Here is a 9,646-nt window from a genome sequence, read left to right on the forward strand (position 1 = left end):
CTGCACTACAGCCTGGGTGACAGGACGAGACTCTGTCTCAAAGAAAAAAAAATTATGTGACTTGAAGATCAAGTAGTCAAATTATAATCATTTAATCTAATTATAAGTGAATTTTATCTAAATATGATAAATAATATTTTATTATTTAATAGTAAATGTTTAATGTTTAACAGTAAATAATAAAAATAATTTTTTATCTAAGCAAATCAGCTAAAAGTGTAAAATTTTTTCTTATATTTTGTATTTTAATTTATATATAATGTTGCATCTAAAAGGAATTCGTTAATAAAATTTTTTCTCATAATTTGAAATAGAACACAATGCCTTTTAATCCCCTCAAGGAAACAAATTTTTCCGAAATGCTTGATAATGTGAATTTAGATCTAAAGAAAGGCAGAAAAGCTTCTAAACTCTGATTAAGTCAGGAGAGCTTCTTTTTTATTGTCCCTTCCCACTTTTACTGGCTGTATCCCTTATTCCATTTTCATTGTCCCCTTCTGGAAAGCAGGAAAACAGTGCTTCTTTGTTGGTGCTCAGGGAGACCAGGTTTAATTAAAGTCTGAAAAGCACATTTGGAAATGAGGAATGTTAAGCCAGAAATAATTTGTGAAGTGTTTTACCCCAATCTGCATATCACCAGTAATTGAAAGAGAAGAAAAAAGTAAAAAAATTAAGGTAAAGGAATTAGGAAAATATGAAACCTAAGTCAGTTATCAACCCCAATCAGGAAGAGGATTCGCTGGACACCACTTGGTGGGAAGGAAGGTAAGGTCCTGTCGGCCATTAGACTGTTGTTCTGGAATGTCCTATAGATGCTGCTTTGGAAAAAAAAAATGTGGTCATCACATATAATTGAGTGAATTCTGCATAGACAGCAGTAAAAATCATCACGAACAAACAGCCTTTGCACTCACATCATGTGCACGGTTCAGTTCAAGGCAGCATTCCATGCCACTTAGCCACTTGAGGCAAGGTAATAAGTCATCTTGTGTCATGTGCCATGTTTTCAGGAATGTCTATTTCTCCTTGTCCTCTTCTATACAAGAGGCTACAGGCCATTTCTTTGAAATGTATATCTACTTGTGTTTTTATTTTGGTTTTCTTTTTGGTTTTCTAATTGTTTTCCACATTGCATAGATTGTAAGCCTCAGAATTAATTTATCAAGCATAATATCCATTAGTGGGATTATCACTTGAGAACTGCCAATTTTTCAATAAATTCATCAAACAATCTGTTAATTGATGAGTTGGCAGCCATTGCACTTGAAGTCATTGTAGTATTGAATCCATGAAAGATGTTGTTATTGGATGAAATTTTTGAACCCTAGAGGTTGATATTCAGTATTACTTTCATATGTAATCACTGGTATCTAGAGTATACTAGAGGGTCTTGGGAACTTGGTTTCTTGGTTTATGGGTCCTTTTTTGGATATGACTTTCTTATTTTAAGAAGACTCTCTCTTTTTTTTTTTTCTTATTATAGAGACAGTGTCTTGCTATGTTGCTTGGGCTGGTCTCAAACTCCTGAACTCAAACAATCATTCTGCTTCAGCCTCCTAAAGTGCTAGGATTACAGGCATGAGCCGCTGTGCCCTGTCCTTATTTTAAGAACATTCTCAACCTGTAGTTGGCAACTTTTCATTGGCAACATGTCCTTGTCTACTATTCAGGACTTTGGTATCATGAGATTTAAGCAGGGACAGTATGTTTAAATTAACGAAGATATCAAAAAACAAGAAAGTAATTAGAAATAAAGGGCAGTCATGGGTTAATATTTAGATTATAAGAATTTATCTCAAATACAGACTAAGCTGTGCTCTAATTGTTCCTGAAATATTGTATGCAATAGTATTTGGCTTGAAAGGAAGAACACAGGAACAGGAATGAGCAATTGAAATTAAAGGGTAAGACTTACATGCCCATTACTCAACTAAATGGCTTCTACTTTATCCTTCCTTAAAGCCAAGGGAAAAAGGTTCTCAAAACTTAACTTGAGGGTTTTCCATTTTTCTGTTTTGCATTAAAATGTATCTCACTTTATTGTTCATATCTAAAGAAATGAATACAGCTCACATAAAACAGCCCTTCACAAATTACCCTGTGAGGAAAGAGAATCTTCCTAGTACCCACAAATGCACAACTTACAGCAACTGATCTATTATCATACGCCTTAAGGACACTTATAAAGTGTCAGCAAATGTCAACAAAATATTGATGGCAAGGATAATAAATAATGAAACGCTGGTGAATTTGTGTAAGATTTTGGATAGTCTATCTGAATTCAACTTAGAATGAAAGAAAGAAGATAATATTATCCCTCCTCTTTGAGACTACAAAAGAAAATCTTACAAAATGATTTATGAAATTCATAAAATTATGAAATGTTATGATCATTTTAAGCAATCAAGAGCAATTAACACTATTCTCATATTACTGTTTACTTCCTATATACACTAGAGACCACAAGTCTGTAAGAGGTTAGAAAAGAAGCAAGGATGTCCTATGGCACATAAATGTCATCAGAGATAGATTAGCAAGATTCATAAAAACAAAATTTCCATTTCTGTTCAAGGAACTCTTCTATCTATGATTGTGAAATTAGAAATGAGGCGGGGCGCGGTGGCTCAAGCCTGTAATCCCAGCACTTTGGGAGGCCGAGACGGGCGGATCACGAGGTCAGGAGATCGAGACCATCCTGGCTGACACGGTGAAACCCCGTCTCTACTAAAAAATACAAAAAACTAGCCGGGCGAGGTGGCGGGCGCCTGTAGTCCCAGCTACTTGGGAGGCTGAGGCAGGAGAATGGCGTAAACCCGGGAGGCGGAGCTTGCAGTGAGCTGAGATCCGGCCACTGCACTCCAGCTCAGGTGACAGAGCGAGACTCCGTCTCAAAAAAAAAAAAAAAAAAAAAAAAGAAATTAGAAATGATTGTGAAGTTGACCGATGCTTATGATTTACCAAAGTTAATTTACTTACTTTTCATTGGTTGAATCTTTTTTTAGGCTAGAATTTACTCCTTTTTATATTCTAGTGAATTATCTCTCTGTCTAATAAAATAATTGACTAACAATTTATTTATAAAATTAAAGCCTTTATTTTTTTAAAACACTACAAGTAAAAAGTTAGTAGGTTTTTCCCATTTTATAAATTATGCCACAGGAGAGAAAGGGAAAAGAGTATCTCCCTGGTTTACAAAATGAATTGCTCCCTGATCACCTGGAAAAAACGAAAACGGAAATATGCAGTGTCAGCAGTAGCAAAGATTAGTTTGTAACAGAGACATGAAAAATCTTGGCTTCCATTTCCGGTTCAAGCACTGACCTATCTCACAAGAATCCTACCCTCTCCCTACTCCATATCCTTGTCTCAATAGAATGGGGTTATTACCGCTTGTTCAGATGTAGTGGCATAAGCTTAAGTCCTAGAAGCACCAAGAAAATATTTCAAACAGGAACCATGGCAACCTGAGCAATGACAAGATTAACACGTCTTGAACAAAAATGGAACTCCTCCTTTCAGCTTTTAGCCCCCTAGAGGAAATATTTACATCTTGGATTTTGATCCTATGAATGCAAATACTGTCTAGTTATTTACAGGGTGTAACACATTTCATTTCCATTGTTATTTCAACCAAATAGGTTGGTGAATAGGAAAACAAACAATTGCACAAGCAATAGTGAGGAGGCAGTTTGAAAAAACATCATGTATTTCAGAAAGGATGAGAACTGCCTGGTCTAAGTCTGGAGTTTCTCTAGGAAAGTAATAAGACATGAGGTTGAAAAAGCAGATTGGAGAGGGGATTACAAAGAGCCTTGAATGTCAGCCTGATAATAGCAAAACTAGTGAAAGTTTACACAACACTAACTGTGTGTCAGGCATAATGCTTAGACTCCACAGGGTTTTTTAATTCATTCTTCACAACTAGGGCTGCTGATCAGTCAGTATGCACCGTTACCATGAGAACTATTCTTCTTCTCTTTTCACAGAATTTAGGAAGCTTAGATAACTAGACCAAGCTTACATAGCTGGTACTCTGATCCTATAAGCTGAGCTCTTAGACTGCCAGGATTTTGGGTTTTTTCCTACAGGTATGGGAAGTTTTTTTAAAGGAAAGTTTATATTTTTAATCAAAATTATGTATGCAAGAAGGGTAAACAGTTGTGCAATGCTTAGTACAAAAAACAGTAGTCATCTTTTCTCCCTGTTTCCACCATTTTTTCCTTCCAAAGACAAGTCCTTTTAAATCTTTATTTTTTGGCTGGACGTGGTGGCTTACGCCTGTAATCACAGCGCTTTGGGAGGCCGAGGTGGGCAGCTCACTTGAGCTCAGGAGTTTGAGACTAGCCTGGCCAACATGATGAAACCCCCATCTCTACTAAAAATATAAACATTAGCTGGACATGGTGGTGGGTGCCTGTAATCCCAGCTACTCGGGAGGCTGAGGCAGGAGAAACACTTGAACCTGGGAGGTGGAGGTTGCAGTGAACTGAGATCATGCCACCGCTCTCCAGCCTGGGTGACAGTGCAAGATGCTGTCTCAAAAATAAAATAAAATAAAATAAAATAAAATAAATTAATTAAAATATCAAATCTTTGTTTTTGTTATTATTTACCCCTAAATCTTTACACAACCCTCCTGAACCCGTGTTTCTTAATTTTGTGGTATTATATATTACCTATTTTCATCATAAATGATAAAATGATTAACTCTCTTTTTCCACTTCTTTGCCTTCACCACAAATATTATCCTTCATACAAATATGTAATTTTGGGCCAGGCACAGTGGCTCACATCTGTAATTCCAGCACTTTGGGAGGCTGAGGTAGGAGGATTGCTTGAGCCCAGGAGTTCAAGACCAGCTAGGGCAATAAAGTGAGACCCCAGTCTCTTTTTTAAAAATTTAAAAAATTAGTCAGGTATAATGATATGCACAAATTGCCGCAGCTACTTGGGAAACTGAGGTAGAAGGATCCCTTGAACCCAGGAAGTTGAGGTTGCAGTGAGCTCTGATCATGCCACTGCACTCCAACCTGGGCAACACAGTGAGATCCCTGTCTCAAAAAAAAGGTAATTTTGTTAAACAATATTCACTATTTACATTATTTTAACTAGGTAAATATTATTCATAACTGACCCAAGTAATATGAACCCACATTATTACTTTTCCATTCTTGAATAAACTTTTGCTTCTCTTAGGTTTAATACTTTTCTGGTTTCTTTTTGTTTTTGTTTTTGTTTTTGAGAGACTGTGTTTCGCTCTTTTTGCCCAGGCTGGAGGGCAATGGCGTGATCTCGGCTCACTGCAACCTCTGCCTCCCAGGTTCAAGCAATTCTCCCGCCTCAGCGTCCTGAGTAGCTGGGATTACAGGCACGCACCACTACCCTGGCTAATTTTGTATTTTTAGTAGAGACGGGGTTTCTCCATGTTGGTCAGGCTGGTCTTGAACTCCTGACATCAGGTGATCCACCTGCCTCGGCCTCCCAAAGTGCTGGGATTACAGGCATGAGCCACCGCACCTGGCTTTTCTTGTGTCTTTAAAAAAATTTTGCTTAGTTTTCTAGCCCCAAATTGTCCTCAAGAGGTATACATCTCCTCTTACTGTTTGAAACATGTCAGGTGCCCTATAAATTCCATATTCTTGAAGTCTTCTCTCCCAGAATCCTCTGACCTCATCCAGTTTGGACCAACTGCTATCTATGTCTAATGCTGTATCCTGGGATCTCCCTTTTTTTTTTTTGAGATGGAGTTTTACTCCTGTTGCCTAGGCTAGATTGCAGTGGTGCAATCTCAGCTCACTGAAACCTCCGCCTCCCAGGTTCAAGCGATTCTTCTGCCTCAGCCTCCCAAATAGCTGGGATTACAGGCATCTGCCACCATGTCCAGCTAATTTTTTATATTTTTAGTAGAGATGGGGTTTCATGATGTTGGCCACACTGGTCTCAAACTCCTGACCTCAGGTGATCCACCCTTCTCAGCCTCCCAAAGTGCTGGGATTACAGGAGTGAGCCACCGCACGTGGCCTCAGATTCTCTTGATTCCTGACTGTTTTGTCCTCCTCTTTCTTTGGTTTCTCCTTTTTTTAGAGGAAAACTTCCACTATCACTTGCTGATAAAAAGTACTTGGGAAGTAAATTTTTGGAGAATTTTCATTTTGTTTATTTTTTATTTATTTTTGATTTTCATATTTTTTATACATAATATTTTAAATTTAGAGACAGGGTCTTACTATATTGGCCAGGCTGGTCTCAAACTCCTGAGGTCAAGTGATCCTCCTGCCTTGGCCTCCCAAAGTGCTAGGATTACAGGCTTGAGTCACCATGCCTGGCCAAGAATTTTCATTTCTGAAAAGATCATCCTTAAATTTGCTATGTTTCGTTGGAAATAGAATCCTGGGTCAAAATGTCATTTTTCCTTAGAGTTTTGAAGGCATGTTCCATTGCCCTCTCCTGATACCTGAAGTCAGTCTGATTCTTGATCATTTCTGTGTCATCTGTCCCTCTCATGGACACAAAACTTTACTATCTTATCTTGGCTTTCTTTAATTTCTTCAATGATGAAGTGGTTTGGTGTGGATATGTAGTCAACCACTGTGCTGGGAACTTGGTAAACCTTTTTATTCTGGAAACTCATGATTGATAATGCTTAAACAATTTTGAGTTATTACTTAGACAATTTCCCCTCCTTCATTTTCTCCATTCTCTTTCTGGAAACTTTATTCAGATGCTAATCCTCCTAAACTGATATTTTCCTTCTCTTTTCTTTTTTCTGTGTCTTTACCATTTCGTTTAACTTTCTTGAAGATTTTCTTACCTTTAATTTATAATCCTTGTTACCGAGTTTTTCATTCATGTTATCATATTTGTAATTTCCAAGAGTTTCTTTTTATTCTCTGAAATCTTTTCCCCTCACTAGCTTCTTTCTTTCATGATTGAATTATCTTCTCTTATCTCTCTGAAGGTATTAATACTTTTTGTCACTTTCTTCTTCCTGAATTGTTTTCATTTCCTCCTAGTGACTTTCCACATATGTCTATTTATTTTTGGATCCCTGCTCTTTCTTTAGGATGGGGCAGTTAGAAGACTGACTGGGATTTCTGTGCTATGAGTGGACCTTGTTGATTGAGAGTGGACTTTGACATTGGGAGGCTCTAGCTGGGCAGTTTCACTGGGGAGTGTAAAACTAAATTGTATGCATCAACTTGACTAAGCTATGGAGCCTTGTTGTTTGGTCAAATACTAGGCTAGACGTTGCTGTGAAGGTGTTTTGTTGATATGACTGACATCAACAGTCAGTTGACTTTAAGTAAAAGAGATTACCCTCAGTAATGTGAGTGGGCCTCTTTTAATCAGTTGAAGACCTTAAAATAAACAAAACAAAACAAAACGAAGCCTTCCCAGAGAAAAGGAAATTTGCTTCAAGACTGTAACAAAGAAATGCTGCCTCAGTTCCCAGCCTCTTGGCCTGCCCTACATGTTTCAGACTCAAGACTACTTGAGGAGTCAACTCTTACATGAGTTTCTAACCTGCTGGACAGCCCTACAGATTTTGGACTTTCCAGTTCCCATAATCACATGAGCCAATTCTTTAAAGTAAATCTCTTAATATAAATACACGTATAGCCTGTTGGTTCTGGTTCTCTGACAGCCCTGACAAAAGGAGTCCCAGCTGTCTGTATATTTAGGCTGTTCCTCCTGAGCTGGCCAGATTTCTTTTCTTTTCTTTTTTCTTTTCTTTTCTTTTCTTTTCTTTTCTTTTCTTTTCTTTTCTTTTCTTTTCTTTTCTTTTCTTTTCTTTTCTTCCTTCCTTCCTTCTTTCTTTCTTTCTTTTTTTTTTTTTAGATTGAGTCTCACTCTGTTGTAAAGGCTGGAGTGCAGTGGTGCAATGTCGGCTCACTGCAGCCTCCACCTCCCTGGTTCAAACAATTCTTGAGCCTCAGCCTCCCAAGTAGCAGGAATTACAGGCCCACACCACCACACCACACCAGTCTAATTGTTTTGTATTTTTTGTAGAGATGGAGGTTTTGCCATGTTGCCCAGGCTGGTCTCAAACTCCTGGGCTTAAGTGATCCGCCCACATCAGCCTCCATAACGCACTCTCAACAATCACTATTATAAAAACGCAACCATGACCTGTCCCCAAATCCTCTTCCCTTACTCTTCATTACTTTTCATAAATTCCCTAGAATTATCTCAGTCATTCTGTTTCAAACCAATAGCACTATAGAACCCTCTTTGTCTTAGTCGATTGGTCCACAGGATTTTTTTCTTTTCTTTCTTTTGAAAAGTCGTGTTCTTCATTTTTATCCCCTTTGTCACCATCATATTTTGGTCCTTTTATTGTCTCCTTTCTGGATTTTTGTGTGTCTTCCTGACCTCATGGCTTTAGTTTCTTCCCTTTTAATTTATTCTGCATTTTACGGATGATCTCAACTTCCTAAAATAAGGTTTCTTCCATGTTGTTCTCCTTTGCAGATACTTTCATGTTAGCCTCTTGTTTAAGATGATGGACTGAGCACATATTGACTTCAAATTCCTTTCTTAAACCCCTGAAAATGACAGTAAAATGTTTAAAATAAATAAACCCATAAAGACAAACATCATCAACATTTTGAAAACTGTAAAGCAGATGGATGAGGGATAACTGACTCACTAGACTTGTGAAAATTGAATTCTAAACCAGTGAGGGAAGTCTGTAAGTGACCTGATTTATACCACAAAGTCTCTGAAATGCTTAAAAATTGGAATCACAGGACGCTTGGGCACTCACTGGCAATGAACATGCAGCTGAAAACTAGCAGATAGGTTAAAAGTCTGCATAAAAAGTCATTAGATCTTTAAATTCCCACCCCTACTGCACACGGCCCCTTCTCCATCACAGCAAACTTTCCAGTCTTTTGTAGGACTAATATGGTTTGAATATATGTCCGTGCCAAATGTCATGTTGAATTGTAATCCCCAATGTTGGAGGTGGAGCCTGGACCGAGGTGTTTGGATTATGGGGGCAGATCCTTCATGTCTTGCTGCTGTCCTTGAAATAGTGAGTGGAGCTCCTGGGAGATCTGGTTGCTTAAAAGTATGTGGCACTTGTCTCTCTTGCTCCTGCTCTGGTCATGTGGCATGCCTGCTCCCACTGCACCTTCTGCCATGAGTACAAGCTGAGCCATAATGCAAGCAAGAGCTGGTTCCAAGGTGTGTAGTTAGGCAATTGGAGTGAAAAGAGCAACTAGCCAAGGATTCACGTGGAGTCACTTTCAAGAACCAGAACTCCAGAGGGTCTTAGGTCACACTTGTAACTTTTCTGTTTTTTTTTTTCAGGTCAGGCAGGTAATATGCTGACATTGTAACAAGGTTTGAGGGTGGCACATTTCACACACATGTGTGAAATACCCAATCATCATCCTCATGAACTACAAAAGGATCCTTTTTTTTTTTTTTTTGAGACAGGAGCTCACTCAGTTGCCCAGGCTGGAATGCAGTGGTATGATTGCAGCTCACTGCAGCTTCAACCTCCCCAGGCTCAGGTGATTCTCCCACGTCAACCTTCTGAGTAACTTGGACTACAGGCTTGAGCCACCATGCCTGGCTAATTTTTGTATTTTTTATAGAAACAGGGTTTCACCATGTTGCCCAGGCTGGTCTTGAACTC

General features: G+C 38.4%; 1 non-coding gene across 1 annotated transcript; it reads right to left on the minus strand.

Annotated features, from left to right (window-relative positions):
* Positions 1 to 9,314: 9,314 nt before the first annotated feature.
* Positions 9,315 to 9,419, minus strand: LOC123569909 (small nucleolar RNA U13). Its single transcript, XR_006693792.1, has one exon. It is a non-coding gene; the product is annotated as a small nucleolar RNA U13 (small nucleolar RNA).
* Between the last annotated feature and the right edge of the window lie 227 nt (positions 9,420 to 9,646).

Source organism: Macaca fascicularis, chromosome 17 (genome assembly GCF_037993035.2).
Source record: "Macaca fascicularis isolate 582-1 chromosome 17, T2T-MFA8v1.1".
Lineage (NCBI taxonomy): Eukaryota > Metazoa > Chordata > Mammalia > Primates > Cercopithecidae > Macaca > Macaca fascicularis.